Source organism: Mesoplodon mirus, assembly GCF_964341445.2.
Source record: "Mesoplodon mirus genome assembly, chromosome: 2".
Lineage (NCBI taxonomy): Eukaryota > Metazoa > Chordata > Mammalia > Artiodactyla > Ziphiidae > Mesoplodon > Mesoplodon mirus.
The window spans coordinates 14,760,848-14,777,907 of record NC_138977.1 but is presented as its reverse complement, the minus strand read 5'-3'; positions in this window follow the sequence as shown (position 1 = coordinate 14,777,907).

Sequence of the window (17,060 nt, the reverse complement as noted above, 5' to 3'; positions counted from 1 at the left end):
GAGAACAAGCATGTGGTCTCCGGGCGTTGGGGGAGAAGAGTGATATAGGTGAGGGAGATTAAGAGGTGCAAACTTTCAATTACAAAATAAATGTCACGGGTATGAAATGTACAATGTGGGGAATATAATCAATAATAATGTAATATCTTTTTATGGTGACCCATGATAACTAGACTTATAGTGGTGATCATTTTGTGATATATAGAAATAGCAAATCACTGTGTTGTGTACCAGGAGGTAACATAGTGTTGTCATTCAATTATACTTCAAAAACCAACCAACCAGCCAACTCATAGAAAAAGAGATCAGATTTGTGATGACCAGAGGAGCGGGTGGGGCGATGGGGAATGGGGTGAAGGCAGTCAAAAGGTATTGATACAAACTCCCAGTTATAAGGTAAATAAGCACTAGGGATATAAGGGACAACATGACAAATATAATGAACACTGCTGTATGTTACATATGAAAGTTGTTAAGAGAGTTAAGTCCTAAGAGTTCTCATCACAAGAAAAATTTTTTTCTTTTACTTTGTATCTATATGAGAGGGTGGATGTTTACTAAACTTATCATGGTCATCATTTCATGATGTATGTAAGTCAAATCATTATGCTGTACACCTGAATCTTATCCAGTGCTGTATGTCAATTATATCTCAATAAAACTAGAGGGGAAAAAAGAAATGAGAGGGAGAAAAGTACTTCTGTATTTTGTGGGTCACCAGAAGGAAATTAAAGACAGAATTTTTCAGGACTTTAGGAGTTTCAATTTGCCTAATATGCTTCTTCCCAACGTTCCATTAACATACCCATGAATATAGTTGATTTTATTTATAAACTCAAAATAGTTCTGTAAATGCAGAAGATCTTATGCCAAATTGGGGGTGAAATTTTTTTCTCTAAAGATAGTGTCAAGGGAGATGGTTGCACTAGATATCAAAATCTCCCACCCTCTGAACTAAAACCAAACAGTCCTGAAGCAGATGAAGATGGGTACTTCAACTCACCTTCTGTTTCATACTTCAGCTGACTTCACCTCTTTTCAAAATGTAGTAGCAGAACACATGCACATTCCCCAAATCCATAAACACAGAGTTGTCTGACACCTTCCACCACACTCTAGACCACAAATGAGGGAGTGGACCCCAAAGTGAGATATATATATATATTGGGCTTCCCTGGTGGCGCAGTGGTTGAGAGTCCGCCTGCCGATGCAGGGGATACAGGTTCGTGCCCCAGTCCGGGAAGATCCTACATGCCACGGAGCGGCTGGGCCCGTGAGCCATGGCTGCTGAGCCTGCGCGTCTGGAGCCTGTGCTCCACAATGGGAGAGGCCACAGCAGTGAGAGGTCCACGTACCACACACACACAAAAATAATAATAATAATAAATACATATATTTAAGACAAAATGTATTTTTACGTTTCAAGATATAATTTCTGTAAAAGGGCAATTAGCATTTTCAAATTATCAGTTTTCTTTTCTCTTTCTCTTTTGAGATACAGAAAAGCCTTTCACCTTAGCCTTTCCTAAGGAACTGTTTTCCTGGGTTTCAAAAAAAATGCAAAAAGGAAGACTGGAGTAATATCAACAGTTTCATACCAACATAGAATTTTGTGGTAAGACAATAAATAGCTTTGTAAGTCAGTTAGATCATAAGATTTTACATCAAGAAAAAGCAAAAGTTCTGAGCCTGGGGAAAAAATGAGGAGAGAGAAAGGCAAAATGAGCAAGATTATATTAGAAATATTATTGTAATAAATTGTAATATTTTTGTAATATGTAATATATTATTGTTGTAACTAAATTGAATGCAAAAGCAAAAAGAACCCTGGGGGGAAAAAAAAGAATGAAAAATCAAAAAGAACCCTGGAAATCAAAACTGTTATATTTCTAAAGATAAAAATAAATATTAAACTAGCTCTATGAGCCCCAGTTACATGAACAAAGACTGAATTTGTGGTTGGGGGACTGGAGTTGTAGAAGTGAAGTTCTGCTTCCCAAGCTCCTTTGACCACATCCCCCAAGTGTTAATAGGAAGTGTAGTGAGTTTAAATTTTAGTCACAAACTCAAATGTATCAGAAATCCAACCTACTTTATATTTCCACAGATCAAATCCCGTTCCACCAGGAGCCAGGTTGTTTATTGTAGCACCAAGGTGAGAGGCAGGGCATCTGCTCTTCATTGTCAACCATCCACATGGGTACCAGCTGAGACATCCAACATCCAGTCTGGTCCTCAGGGCTTGACTGTCATCAGTCCAAACAAGATGACACTGAGATGTGACACCACCCTAAAGTGAGGGTGCTGTGCTCACTTTCTATAATCCCTGTCATTCTGGTCTCATTAGTCAGTCTTTCCTTCTCTAGGCAGATACCATTTCCCAGAGCTCTGCTTGTGAGGCAAGATCCAAGGGCCCTGTACAGAGCTCCAATGATGATGGTTTCTCCACTTGTGCTTACTCTCTTTCCAACTTTAGAAATATTTTTCTGTCTTTTGAGTGTAGTAGGAGAAGATATCTTACCATCAGCGCTGAAACATTTTCTCTATACCTCAATATTTCTCTAAAGTTTTTCAAAGACAAATTACAGAACCATAAGAAAAAATTATTTCTTTCTACCCTGAGTCAAGGAATGCAGAGTGGCCTAGATGTTTGAATATTGAACCAATGAAAGAGAATGAAAGGAAGTTCGGGTCAGAAGGAGGAACTGTCTCTAAAATCATATCCCCTTAGTACTAACATTTTTATTTTTTGTTAACTTTAGATTCTTCTTTTATCCCATAGTTATTGGAGAAAGATTTCTAATTTCCATATGGATCACTGTATTTCCTTAATCTTTTAAAATTAATTTCTAGGATGGCTACTTTTTAGAGAATGTGTTCTTTAGAAGTTATGTTCTGAGGAATAAAGTGAGGTTGTTTTTTAACTAGTAAATTCTTTATTTTTAAAGATGTACAGTCCAACTCATTTCCAGAGATTATGCACTATTAATTCCATTATTAATTATATTATTCAAATTCTCTGAAACCTTATTATTTTTTCCTGCTTGAACTATATTGTTAAGAACATTTTCATTGCAAATAACAGAAACCCAAGTCAAACTAGCATAATTCATTAAAAGAACTTGTGAGCTAATATAACTGAGATTTCTAAAATATAAACTTCTTCAGCAAAGGCTGGCTCTAGGGGTTGAAATGATGGAATTGGCACTGCCTTTCTTCATCCCTTAGCCTTGCTTGCCTGTTTTCATTTCTCAGGCAGGCCCTATCCACATGGCAACAAGATAGTGCCTGGCAATCCAGGCTTATTGGTCTTTGCATGCTGTAATCACAGGAATAGACTGCTCTTTCTCCCAGCATCATGTCAAGTCAAAATAAAGGACTCTGATCCAGCTTAGGTAATTTACCCACTTAGGCCCAATCCTTGGGTCACACAAATAAGCCACTCTGATCCGTCAGTTTAGGTCACATGCCATCTCAGCTGGGATTTCACAGAGGCAGATCTGAGTCAAGAGCTGCTTTGAGAGCGATTTAGTAAGGACATGCTTCAGGAGAAAATAGTAAGAGAGTGGGGAAAGCCGTATGAAAAGGGGAAGAAGCCTCCAATTCCCAAAGCCTAGTAAGGGAACTTGAGATAAATTACACCTCCAAGCTTGTCTTCCTCCAATAAAGGAGCCAGGGTCTGGAGAGATTGGAGGCCATGAAATGTCCAGACACTTTCAGCTCTCCATGTGGACAAGGCAGCACCAGTGCCCACGGGCCCTGCTCTGAAGGGCTAAGGTGTAAAGCCTTAACAACTAAGGTCACAAAAGCTGAGGAAGGGCTCACAGAACTGGTAAAAAGGGAGCCAAAGGAATCTGAGTGGGGCATCAAGCATCTGCTAAATGTTCCCAGTCCTGTGATAGCCAAGAAACAGCCTCTTGACTGACCCCGCCAAAAGGGTCTGACCAGTGTGGGGAGGCCAGTTCCCAAAGGAAATGACATGGGGCAGACAAAGTAAGTGACCAGTCTCCCTTACAAAGCCTGAGATAATGTTAAATTTTCCTGCAACTATAGTATTTCTGTACATTTCTTTTTCTCCTAATAAATTTTGACTATGTATGTTGATGCTGTTCTAGTCAGCACATAAAGGGTTATGATTGTTATAAATTGGTTGTGCAGTATAGTGTACATGATAAAAAACGACCTTCTTTTTAGCCTTTTAATATTTTGACCCTTGATAGCTACATTGTCTAAAATTATTAATTCCATCTCTTTTTTCAACTCGCCTTATAAATCTTTGTCCATCCTCTTATGAAAATCTGGGCTTTGTTTTAGAAATACCCCTTGAGAATAGCATAGAGATACTGTTTTCATATTCCTTATTTAGCATTTAAGTTTATTATCAAAACTGATATATTTCATATAACATTTCACACTATCTTGGGTTGTGCTTTTTCTTTTTAGGCTTTTATGCCACTTCCTCTGTTTTCTGCCATTTGCTGATTGGGTTGATTTTATCTTCTACAGTTAGAAGATTTCAATCCTGTTGTAAGTTCTATTTATTCACTATCTAAAAGTCCTTGTTTTCCATTCTTTACTCACTTTCACATAAATTTTTTTTATTAGCTATTTTTTTAACTTTCTTTGAGTTCGCATTCTTCTAACTGACACAGTGTTTATTCATATTATCTGGACATTTAGACTCACATTATTGTGATTTATTTTTATATGTAAGTTTTACATTATTCTCTTTTAAGAACAATGTCTGACATTTGCATTCATTTTTTAATCACCAAACATACAACAATTATTTAAACTTAGTGTGATGGTTTATTATATGTGTCAACTTGACTGGATAACAGGGTGCCCACATATTTAGTTAAACATTATTCTGGATGGATTTGTGAGGGTATTTCTGGATAAAAGTAACATTTGAATCAGTAGACTGAGTAAAGCAGGGAACCCTCACCAATGCAGATAAGCCTCATCCAATCCACTGAAGGCCTGAACAGAGCAAAAAGATTAAGGGAAAATGTCTTCAAACGGGGATCAGTCTTCAAACCTGACTGTCTTCAAACGGGGATCAGTCTTCTCCTGCCTTAAGACTCAGCCATGGACTGTGATTTACACCATCAGCCCTCCTGTTTCTCAGGCCTTCAGCCTCAGACTGGAACTATACCATGGCTTTCCAGCGTCTCCAGCTCTGACTGCAGGTCTTGGGACTTCTCAGCCTTCAAAACTGCATGAGCTAATTCCTCATTATACATATATACGTATATATATGTATATATACTACTGGCTTTCCCCCCCTTTGGAGAATTCTAATACACCTAGTTTTATGTTTGAATTATTTCAATGCACATTGTAAGTCTTTTTATAGCATAACAACACGTTTTAAGAGTTTGATTAAATTCATAGTCATCTGAAATATGTCAAGTTTTTTTTTTAACAAAAAGCATGTGGATGGTGTCTTTTCTTAGCCATTATATATTTTTAAGTGTCCTCATATTGGCTCTGCAGATAAAAACTTAAGTGGATGAGAATTCTTGGGGCACAGTTTTATCCCTTTAAATTTCTGTAGAAAATATTACATTGTAAACTGATATTTACTACTATGAAAGAAAATTCTCAAGTCTGCCAACTTATGTTTTATTGGTAAAATGTTTTATTTCAAAATGATTATAGTAAAGATTTAAAGATTATTTTTCCTTATCCTTAACATTGAAATTTTTACCATGCTCCTCTCTCTGCTAATGTTCTTTGCAACATGGTAAGTATTTTAAACCAACGTAGCACAGCTTTAGGGTTTCTTTTTTCTGCTCAGAAAAGTGTTGGTTGGTTGGTTTTTTCTCATTTTTAACCTTTGATTTTTGCTTCTGATTTCTTACTCTGAAAACCTATCATTTAAAATGTGGATCATTATTCTCTATCCTTTATACCTACCATCTTCTCCTCTATATTTTCTTTCTTTCTTTCTTTCTTTTTTTTTTTTTGCGGTACACGGCCTCTCACCGCCTCTCCCGCTGCAGAGCACAGGCTCTGGACGTGCAGGCTCAGCAGCCATGGCCCACCGGCCCAGCCGCTCCGCCGCACGCAGGATCCTCCCAGACCAGGGCATGAACCCGTGTCCCTTGCACCGGCAGGCGGACTCCCAACCACTGTGCCACCAGGGAAGCCCCTCCTCTATATTTTCTATTCTTCTCTTACATTCCGGAAAATTTTTTTCAAGCAATTCTGCCAAATCACTGATTAAATTTTCTGTTAAATCAAGTTTGCCTTTTCTAACTGCACTGTTGCTTTTAATTCCATTGGATTTTTCATTTTCTTGACAATTTCCTATCATAGGCAGCTGATTTTATCTCCAGCATGTTTCTCTAGCACATTTCATGCTGCTCTCTCTTCAGACTAATTTGTATTCTCTTCTTCAGTTTTATGTTGCTGTTTCATAAAAACTATCTTTCCTGGCATTTTAATGACTCTATCAGAAAATTTTCCAAAACATTCTCTGGGTTCTAGTAGTAAATCATTTTGAAAATATACAATATTTCTGAATCTTCAGGGGAAAAAATGGCTTCTTATTGTCTTTATTTTCTTCTTAAAAGCACATATTAATTCTTTTTTCTTTTCTCTCTCTAATACCATTGAACAAGGACATTTTCTTCCCTGGTCATAATAAATGCCAACAGTCAGAGGCCTACTTGTTCATAGTCCTACCTCAGTCTCTTCTTTGGGGTTAAGAGAATTCCCCTCTTGTGCTATTTCTGGGAAGCTACTTGATATGCAAATGTACTATTTTTATTTTCTTATTTTATGAGTTTGAGTGGGACTACCTTCAGACTACCAATTTCATTGACCCTCTAATCCCATGGAATATACATAATCCACAGCCCACTGCTCTCCCAATATCTACCCTAACTACAGTCATTTCCTTTCAGGATTACATTTCTCTGTATACAATGAGTCACTATTTTTCTCACTACTCCTCAGCCTATAACAATCACCAGAACTCCATATAGCCTGTCTTGTTGTTTCTAAATGGATATGTAAAGGTTGCAGTTTCAAACTGGTTATATAAAGACAGGTACCAATGGAACAGGAAGGAGGCTGGGATCAGGGTAGGAACAAGGCTCTGAACGCCTCAAAGACAATGCCTGGGTCATGGAGAAACACTCCTCCCCACCTTTTATCTATTGATACATAACATAATTTTTTTTGAGAGTGGAGCAAATGGTAGGTTTCTCCAACTACTTTCAAGACAGTAAGTTTATTCCATTTCAAGGGAAAAAGAATAAAAAACAAACAAAACAAAACCACCCACTTGGCCATGAATTCTGAGCATGACTAAGTTGTGACTGTTCTTTGAATAACCTAAAAAAAGCTGTCAGTTTTAGTTTTCATTGTTATGAGTTTTCATCCTTTTTCTGGGTCTTCTTAAATATTTTTGTCAGGAATTGAGAGAATTACTGAAACAGTACCTGCTAGCCAGATGTCATTTAAATTTAAAACCTAGTTCAAAATTTAAAGCACTTGGGCTTCCCTGGTGGCACAGTGGTTGAGAGTCCCGCCTGCCGATGCAGGGGACATGGGTTCATGCCCCGGTCCGGGAAGATCCCACATGCCGTGGAGCGGCTGGGCCTGTGAGCCATGGCCGCTGAGCCTGAGCGTCTGGAGCCTGTGCTCTGCAATGGGAGAGGCCACAACAGTGAAAGGCCCGTGTACCGCAAAAAAAGAAAAAAATTAAAGCACTTCTGAAAAATTAATTTACTGTATTTCTTTTTCTTCTTCTTATCATTATTATTGTTGTTTTTGTTGAGGAGCAATTTTAATAGCTACCACTTACTGAATGTTATTATCAGGCAGACACTCTGGTGGGCACTTTATATAAGCACTTCCTAGGTCTCATGACACCATAAGATAATTACTACTAATCTCAATTTTGGTAAAGAAATTGAAATTCATTAAGTTTAAGTAACTTGCCCAAATCATACTGTTAACAACTTGTAGCACAAAGTTTCATAATCAGATGGCTTTGACTACGAGCTCGATCCTCTTTCTTTCATCATGATGCCTCATCTAGCAAAGGATCTTATGGTTATATGAACACGGCCACCACGACAATTGGACTTTTCCTGCACGTAAATTTTACTATAACAAGCATTTTTACAGTTGGCCCACACAAATTGCCAACGAATTTCACTAGTAATATGTATGGGAGAAAAAGAGAAAGCAATTGATAGTAAACCAATTCAGGTAAATCAACACAAAGTTTTTGATCTGGCATTAGTGGCTGCATAGAGAAATGCTTGATCAAAGTCTGTGATGCTGGTTCTGATGGTAGAGATAGTATTTTTCAATGCATCACGTCATTAAATGAGTTATTTCCTGTATTCAACTTCCTTCCTTCAGCAGGATTTAAGCTTGTTTAGAAAAAGATGCTAATTGTTTGAGGGAGTGCAGCTTACTATTCACGTCCTTTCAGTTAAAGCCTGGATTTAGAGTTACTGGAAATAAATTATTGAGTCATCTCAATAAAACTGTAAAATAGATTATTCTGTAAAATAACTGTTTTTAAAAGAAGCCTTTCCCTGGTTGCGCAGTGGTTAAGAATCCGCCTGCCAATGCAGGGGACACGGGTTCGAGCCCTGGTCCAGGAAGATCCCACATGCCGTGGAGTAACTAAGCCCATGCGCCACAACTACTGAGCCTGTGTTCTAGAGCCCATGTGCTACAACTACTGAAGCCTGTGCACCTAGAGCCCATGCTCGGCAACAAGAGAAGCCACCGCGATGAGAAGCCCACACACCACGATGAAGAGCAGCCCCCACTCGCCGCAGCTAGAGAAAGCCCACACGCAGCAACGAAGACCCAATGCAGCCAAAAATAAAATAAATTAAAAATAAATAAATTTTAAAAAATCCCACTTCATTATCCATAAAAAAAAAAGAAGAAGCCTTTAAACTCTTTAGCACTTCTTTGTTATTAAAATCTAAACTCTAAAGGACCTCTAAAGTTTTGTTGTAAAACTTTGAATTCCAACTTCAAATACATCATTTGTGCTCTGTAAGAGTTAGGCTAGAAATAAATATTCCACTTAGAATGAGTATAAGCATATGTTGTTCTGAGTCACAGTTGTTTACAATATGGTAGGTCTTTAGAGATAAAGGGATCTGAACTTGTTAAAGCCTCTCATTTTACCCATGGCAAAACTGTAATCCAAAGGAGTCAAATAGATACATCAGGAATAAAATAGAGATATCATTACAGACCCTGAAGACATAGAAAGGTAATAAGGAAACAACTCTACATACATAAATTTGACAACTTAGATGGAATAGATTAACTCCTCGAAAAATGCAAATTACCACAATTCACCTACTATGAAATCGTTTGAATAACCATATCATTATTAATGACATTGAATTCATAATTTTAAAACTTCCAAAAAAGAAATCACCAAGCCCAGGGAATTTCTCTGGAGAATTCTACCAAAGGTGAAAGAACAATTAATATCAATTCTACACATTTTTTTTTCCAGAAAATAGAAGAGAAAGGAATACTTTTTCTTTTTACACTCATGTAATTCAACTTTTTAAAAAATTTTTTTATTGTGGTAAAAGTCACATAATATAAAACATACGATTTTAACTATATTTAACTGTACAGTTCAGAGGCACTAAGTACATTCACATTTTTGTGCAACTCTCACCATCAACCATTTCTCGAATTTTTCACCTTCCTAAACTGAAACTCTGTCCCCTTTATATACTAACTCCCCATTCCCCCCCTTCCCCCCTCCCCACCCCCTGGCTCCTGGCAACTACCAATGTACTTTCTGACTCTATGAATGTGACTGTTCTAGGTACCTCATATAAGTGGAATCAAACAGTATTTGTCTGCACCTACTGTATACTGGAATACATTTTTAAGGTTAACTTAATATATGTCCTGCAAACAGATTGTACCTCTTTTTCCCCCCTGTGCTCTACAGAAGGCACTCACTAGCCATCTACTTCATACATAGTAGCGTACATACATCAATCCCAATCTCCTGATCCATCCCACCCCCCTCCACCCTTGGTGTCCATACATTTGTTCTCTACGTCTGTGTCTCTACTTCTGCTTTGCAAATAGGTTCATCTGTAGCATTTTTTCTAAATTCCACATGTATGCATTAATATATGATAATTGTTTTTCTATTCCTGACTTACTTCACTCTGTATGACAATCTCTAGGTCCATCCAAGTCTCTGTGAATGGCACAATTTCATTCCTTTTTATGGCTGAGTAATATTCCATTGTATATACGTGCCACATCTTCTTTATCCATTCCTCTGCTGATGGACATTTAGGTTGCTTCCATGTCCTGGCTATTGTAAAGAGTGCTGGAATGAACATTGGGGTTCATGTGTCTTTTTGAATTATGGTTTTCTCAGGGTATATGCCCAGTGTGGGATTGCTGGGTCATATGATAGTTCTATTTTTAGATTTTTAAGGACCCTCCATACTGTTCTCCATAGTGGCTGTATCAATTTACCTTCCCACCAACAGTGCAAGAGTGTTCCCTATTCTCCACACCCTCTCCAGCATTTGTTGTTTGTACATTTTCTGATGATGCCCATTCTAACCAGTGTGAGGTGATACCTCATTATAGTTTTGATTTGTATTTCTCTAATAATTAGGGATCTTGAGCAGCTTTTCATGTGCCTCTTGGCCATCTGTATGTCTTCTTTGGAGAAATGTCTATTTAGGTCTTCTGCCCATTTTTTGATTGGGTTATTCGCTTTTTTTAATATTGAGCTGCATGAGCTGTTTATATATTTAGGAGATTACTGCTTTGTCCATTGATTTGTTTGCAAAAATTTTCTCCCATGCTGAGGGTTGACTTTTCATCTTGTTTATAGTTTCCTTTGCTGTGCAAAAGCTTTTACGTTTCGTTAGGTCCCATTTCTTTATTTTTGTTTTTATTTCCATTACTCTAGGAGGTGAGTCAAAAAAGATCTTGCTGTGATTTATATCAAAGAGTGTTCTTCCTATGTTTTCCTCTAAGAGTTTTATAGTGTCTGGTCTTACATTTAGGTCTTTGATCCATTTTGAGTTTATTTTTGTGTATGGTGTTAGGGAGCGTTCTTTTCTTTTACATATAGCTGTCCAGTTTTCCCAGCACCACTTATTGAAGAGACTGTCTTTTCTCCATTGTATATCCTTGCCTCCTTTGTCATAGATTAGTTGACCATAGGTGCATGGGTTTATCTCTGGGCTTTCTATCCTGTTCCATTGATCTGTATTTCTGTTTTAGTGCCAGTATCATATTGTCTTGCTTACTGTAGCTTTGTAGTATAGTCTGAAGTCAGAGAGCCTGATTCCTCCGGCTCTGTATTTTCCCTCAAGTTTGCTTTGGCTATTTGGGGTCTTTTGTGTCTCCATACAAATTTTAAGATTTTTTGTTCTAGTTCTGTAAAAAAACGCCATTGATAATTTGATAGGGATTGCATTGAATCTGTAGATTATTTTGGGTAGTATAGTCATTTTCACAATATTGATTCTTCCAACCCAAGAACATGGCATATCTCTCCATCTGTTTGTGCAATCTTTGATTTCTCTCATCAGTGTCTTATAGTTTTCTGAGTACAGGTCTTTTACCTCCTTAGGTAGGTTTATTCCTAGGCATTTTATTCCTTTTTTGCAGTGGTGAATGGAATGGTTTCCTTAATTTCTCTTTCAGCTCTTTCATTGTTAGTGTACAGGAATGCAAGAGATTTCTGTGCATTAGTTTTTTTTTAATTTTTTAATTTTACTTTATTTACTTTTTATAGAGTAAGTTCATATTGGTCATCAATTTTATACACATCAGTGTATACATGTCAATCCCAATCGCCCAATTCATCACACCACCATCCCCACCCCCCCACAGCTTTCCCCCCTTGGTGTCAATATGCTTGTTCTCTACATCTGTGTCTCAACTTCTGCCCTGCAAACCAGTTCACCTGTAACATTTTTCTAGGTTCCACATACGTGTGTTAATATACGATACTTGTTTTTCTGTTTCTCACTTACTTCACTCTGTATGACAGTCTCTAGATCCATCCACGTATCAACAAATGACCCAATTTCGTTCCTTTTTATGGATGAGTGATATTCCATTGTACGTATGTACCACATCTTCTTTATCCATTCATCTGTCAATGGGCATTTAGGTTGCTTCCATGACCTCGCTATTGTAAATAGTGCTGCAATGAACATTAGGGTGCATGTGTCTTTTTGAATTATGGTTTTCTCTGGGTATATGCCCCATAGGGGGATTTCTGGATCATACGGTAGTTCTATTTTTAGTTTTTTAAGGACCCTCCATATTGTTCTCCATTTTACATTCCCACCAACAGTGCAAGAAGGTTCCCTTTTCTCCACACCTTCTCCAGCATTTGTTGTTTATAAATTTTCTGATGATGATGATGCCCATTCTAACCAGTGTGAGGTGATACCTCATTATAGTTTTGATTTGTATTTCTCTAATAATTAGGGATCTTGAGCAGCTTTTCATGTGCCTCTTGGCCATCTGTATGTCTTCTTTGGAGAAATGTCTATTTAGATCTTCTGCCCATTTTTGGATTGGGGTGTTTGTTTCTTTACTATTGAGCTGCATGAGCTGTTTATATATTTTGGAGATTAATCCTTTGTCCATTGATTCGTTTGCAAATATTTTCTCCCATGCTGAGAGTTGTCTTTTCACCTTGTTTATGGTTTCCTTTGCTGTGCAAAAGCTTTTAAGTTTCATTAGGTCCCATTTCTTTATTTTTGTTTTTATTTCCATTACTCTTGGAGGTGGATCAAAAAAGATGTTGCTGTGATTTATGTCAGAGTGTTCTTCCTATGTTTTCCTCTAAGAGTCTCAGAGTGTCCGGTCTTATATTTAGGTCTTTGATCCATTTTGAGTTTATTTTTGTGTTTCGTGTTAGGGAGTGTTCTAATTTCATTCTTTTACATGTAGCTGTCCAGTTTTCCCAGCTTCACTTATTGAAGAGACTGTCTTTTCTCCATTGTGTATCCTTGCCTCCTTTGTCATAGATTAGTTGACCATAGGTGTGTGGGTTTATCTCTGGGCTTTCTATCTTTTTCCATTGATCTATGTTTCTGTTTTTGTGCCAGTACCATATTGTCTTGATTACTGTAGCTTTGTAGTATAGTCTGAAGTCAGGGAGTCTGATTCCTCCAACTCTGTTTTTTTCCCTCAAGACTGCTTTGGCTATTCGGGGTCTTTTGTGTCTCCATACAAATTTTAAGATTTTTTGTTTTAGTTCCGTAAAAAATGCCATTGGTAATTTGATAGGGATTGCATTGAATCTGTAGATTTCTTTGGGTAGTATAGTCATTTTCACAATATTGATTCTTCCAATCCAAGAACATGGTATATCTCTCCATCTGTTGGTATCATCTTTAATTTCTCTCATCAGTGTCTTATAGTTTTCTGCATACAGGTCTTTAGTCTCCCTAGGTAGGTTTATTCCTAGGTATTTAGTGTATAGGAATGCAAGAGATTTCTGTGCATTAATTTTGTATCCTGCTACTTTACCAGATTCATTCATTAGCTCTAGTAGTTTTCTGGTGGCATTTTTAGGATTCTCTATGTATAGTATCATGTCATCTGCAAACAGTGACAGTTTTACTTCTTCTTTTCCAATTTGTATTCCTTTTATTTCTTTTTCTTCTCTGATTGCTGTGGTAGGACTTCCAAAATTATGTTGAATAATATTGGTGAGAGTGGACATCCTTGTTTTGTTCCTGATCTTAGAGGAAATGCTTTCAGTTTTTCACCATTGAGAATGATGTTTGCTGTGGCTTTGTCATATATGGCCTTTATTATGTTGAGGTAGCTTCCCTCTATGCCCACTTTCTGGAGAATTTTTATCATAAATGGGTGTTGAATTTTGTCAAAAGCTTTTTCTGCATCTATTGAGATGATCATATGGTTTTTATTCTTCAATTTGTTAATATGGTGTATCACATTGATTGATTTGCATATATTGAAGAATCCTTGCATCCCTGGGATAAATCCCACTTGATCATGGTGTATGATCCTTTTAATGTGTTGTTGGATTCTGTCTGCTAGTATTTTATTGAGGATTTTTGCATCTATATCCATCAGTGATATTGGTCTGTCATTTTCTTTTTTTGTAGTATCTTTGTCAGGTTTTGGTATCAGAGTGATAGTAGCCTCGTAGAATGAGTTTGGGAGTGTTCTTTCCTCTGCAATTTTTTGGAAGAGTTTGAGAAAGATGGGTGTTAGCTCTTCTCTAAATGTTTGATAGAATTCCCCTGCGAAGCCATCTGGTCTTGGACTTTTGTTTGCTGGATGATTTTTAATCACAGTTTCAATTTCATTACTTGTGATTGGTCTGTTCATATTTTCTATTTCTTCCTGGTTCAGTCTTGAAAGGTTATACCTTTCTAAGCATTTGTCCATTTCTTCCAGGTTGTCCATTTTATTGGCATAGAGTTGCTTGTAGTAGTCTCTTATGATGCTCTGTATTTCTGCAGTGTCTGTTGTAACTTCTCCTTTCTCGTTTCTAATTTTATTGATTTGAGTCCTCTCCCTCTTTTTCTCCATGAGTCTGGCTAAAGGTTTATCAATTTTTTTACCTTCTCAAAGAACTAGTTTTTAGTAGTATTGATCTTTGTTATTGTTTTCTTTGTTTCTATTTCATTTGTTTCTGCTCTGATCTTTATGATTTCTTTCCTTCTAGTAACTTTGGGTTTTGTTTGTTCTTCTTTCTCTAGTTCCTTTAGGTGTAAGGCTAAATTGTTCATTTGAGATTTTTCTTGTTTCTTGAGGTAGGATTGTATTGCTATAAACTTCCCTCTTAGAACTGCTTTTGCTGCCTCCCATAGGTTTTAGATCATTGTGTTGTCATTGTCATTTGTCTCTAGGTACTTTTTGATTTCCTCTTTGATGTTTTCAGTGATCTCTTGCTTATTTAGTAATGTATTGTTTAGCCTCCATGTGTTTGTGGGGTTTTTTGGTTTTTTTCTTGTAATTGATTTCTAATCTCATAGTGTTGTGGTCAGAAAAGATGCTTGATATGATTTCAATTTTCTTAAATTTACTGAGGCTTGATTTGTGACCCAAGATGTGATCTATCCTGGAAAATGTTCCATAAGCAGTTGAGAAGAAAGTGTAATCTGCTGTTTTCAGATGGAATGTCCTATAAATATCAATTAAATCTATCTGGTCTATTGTGTCATTTAAAGCTTGTGTTTCCTTATTAATTTTCTGCCTGGATGATCTGTCCATTGGTGTGAGGTGCTAAAGTCCCCCACTATTATTGTGTTACTGTCAATTTCCTCTTTTATAGCTGTTAACATTTGCCTTATGTATTGAGGTGCTCCTGTGTTGGGCGCATAGATATTCGTAATTGTTATATCTTCTTCTTGGATCGATCCTTGATCATTATGTAATATCCTTCCTTGTCTCATGTAACATTCTTTATTTTAAAGTGTATTTTGGGCTTCCCTGGTGGCGCAGTGGTTGAGAATCTGCCTGCTAATGCAGGGGACATGGGTTCGAGTCCTGGTCTGGGAGAATCCCACATGGCGCGGAGCAAGTGGGCCCGTGAGCCACAACTACTGAGCCTGCGCGTCCGGAGCCTGCATGTCCGGAGCCTGTGCTCCGCAACGGGGGAAGCCACAACAGTGAGAGGCCCGTGTACTGCAAAAATAAATAAATAAATAAACAAACAAACAACTAAATAAATAATCCTGGAAAAATTGGATATACATATCTTTTCAAATCAAGACATATCATAGATCTAAATTTAAAGCCTCAAACTACGAAAGCTCTTAAGAAAACATAGGAGAAAATCTCTGTAAGTTTAAATTAAGCAGAGAGTTCTTGGATACAACACTGAAACCGCAATACTGTAAATAAATAAATAAATAAGACTTCACCAAAATTATAAGCTTCTGTTCTTCAAAAGAGGATGAAAGATAAGCTTCACAAACTAGAAGGAAATTACAACAAATTCAAAATTCAATAATAAAAAGCAACACACTGAAAATGGACAAAATATTTGAACATACATTATATCAAATGAAAATAAGCATATGATAAAATTAACATTATCATTAGACATTAGGATAATGCAAAGTAAATCACAATGAGATACCACCACACATATCATTTAGAATGATTAAAATTAAAAAGACTGTTTATACCAAGTGTTGGAAGAATATGATTGAGGGACTTCACTGGTGGCACAGTGGTTAAGAATCAGCTTCCCAGGGACTTCCCTGGTGGCACAGTGGTTAGCAATCCACCTGCCAATGCAGGGGACACAGGTTCAATCCCTGGTCCAGGAAGATCCCACATGCCATGGAGCAACTAAGCCCGTACACCACAACTACTGAGCCTGCACCCTAGAGCCCCCGAGCCACAACTACTGAAGCCCACATGCCACAACTACTGAAGCCCACACACTCAGAACCCATGCTCCACAACAAGAGAAGCCACTGCAATGAGAAGCCCGTACACCGCAAGGAAGAGTAGCCCCTGATCACCACAACAAGAGAAAATCCTCACGCAGCAACAAAGACCCAACACAGCTAAAAATTTAAAAATTAATTAATTAATTAATTACTTTTTAAAAAGAATATGATTGAACTAGAAGTCTCATAAGCTGATGGGAAGATAAAATAATGTAACCTGTTTGGGAGAACAGATGGCAGTTTCTTAAAATGTTATACATATGCCAAACATATGCTCCAGCCATTTCACTCCTGGTACTTACGCATGAGTAAAGAAAATATATATCTATACACACAGTTATACACAAATGTTTTAGCAACTTTATTTGTATAGCCCCAAACTGGAAACAACCCAAATGTCCATCAGCAGAGGAGTGAATAAGTAAGTCATGGTATATCCATACAACAAAATCCTACTCAGCTATAAAAAGAAATGAACTTTTGATACACACTACAACATGGATAAATCTCAAGAAAATCATGCTGAATGAAAGAAACCAGATTTTAAAATGTGTACATGCTGAATTATCCCATGTATATAAAACTCTAGGAAATGCAAACAAATCT